Below are 1,088 nucleotides of genomic sequence, written 5' to 3' on the forward strand. Positions count from 1 at the left end.
ACTGATTTACACAAATTTACTATCAATTGGAAAGGAATCATCTAACTTAGAAATCTATCTATACAGAATCATCTAACTAGGAGAAGCAGAAAATAAAGAGGAATTTACACATAACAAATTTTCATTGGGAACTTACTGATTAAGAAATTACTGATTAACAAGATAATATAGGATGACTATTGAGGATTGATTATCACGAGGGAAACCATAGCTAGAAACAGGTTTTCAGGTGTAAGTGGGGCACCTGTAGTTGAGAGGATATGCTCAGCTTTGGAGGAGAGGGCTTTCAGACCTCCCCATGTTACCGGTAGTGCAGATCTCCATTGTTCAGTATCCATCCCCAGGGGAAGGGGTGATTTCAGGTCAGATGGCGGCCCTTCAGTGTTCATCCCCGGGGGAAGGGGTGCCGGTGTCACTTGCGGCTCTGGGGTCGGATCGGATGTTGGCTCTGGCAGCCGCAGTGGGGGCAGTGGCGGCCATTCTGAGAAGGGAAGGGGCGGAGGTGCAGGGCAGAGTGTGCCGGTGCGTGGGGGAGCCGCAGTGTGGGGCGCGTCTGGGACCCCTAGTCATGGCTGGAGCACAAAGCCCACTCTCGCCTGCCCAGAGCCTCCAGGTGGGGCCATCCCGGGTGGTGACACCCCAGGCGACCGGGCCGGCAAGTCCGGGCAGCGGCAACCCGGGACTGGGCTCGGAGCATCGTGGGAGGGATGGAGCACGGGCCGCGCCGCAGCCGGAGCAGGAATCCAAAGAGGACCTGTAGGAGACAAAACAGCCGCATACCCTCGCCCCCAGGCTAATAATTCTGCAGGTCCTTGCCAGACAGAGGGATTTTGAGGATCTTTATAGAGGACCTGTGGGTGAGGTCGGGTGTCAGAGGGGATAAAATCTCGTTCTGCAGCAGTGTGACCATCTTTGGCAACCGATAAAAAATTAAAAATAGAGAGCTTTGGCAAGTCTTTCATTCTGGTCACATACTCTAGACCCATCATCTCCCCCCTTTTGTTTATTTAAGAGCTTTTGAGAATATGATGGGCACGTTCAATTATGGCTTGCCCTTGAGGGTTATAAGGAATGCCAGTGGAATGAAG

The 1,088-nt window shown here is 51.9% G+C and overlaps 1 pseudogene; it reads right to left on the reverse strand.

Annotated features, from left to right (window-relative positions):
• The window catches only part of LOC101357473 (toll-like receptor 2), a 15,313-nt pseudogene extending 15,013 nt beyond the window's left edge, over positions 1-300 (reverse strand).
• Between the last annotated feature and the right edge of the window lie 788 nt (positions 301-1,088).

Source organism: Trichechus manatus, unplaced genomic scaffold, assembly GCF_000243295.1.
Source record: "Trichechus manatus latirostris isolate Lorelei unplaced genomic scaffold, TriManLat1.0 scaffold00059, whole genome shotgun sequence".
Lineage (NCBI taxonomy): Eukaryota > Metazoa > Chordata > Mammalia > Sirenia > Trichechidae > Trichechus > Trichechus manatus.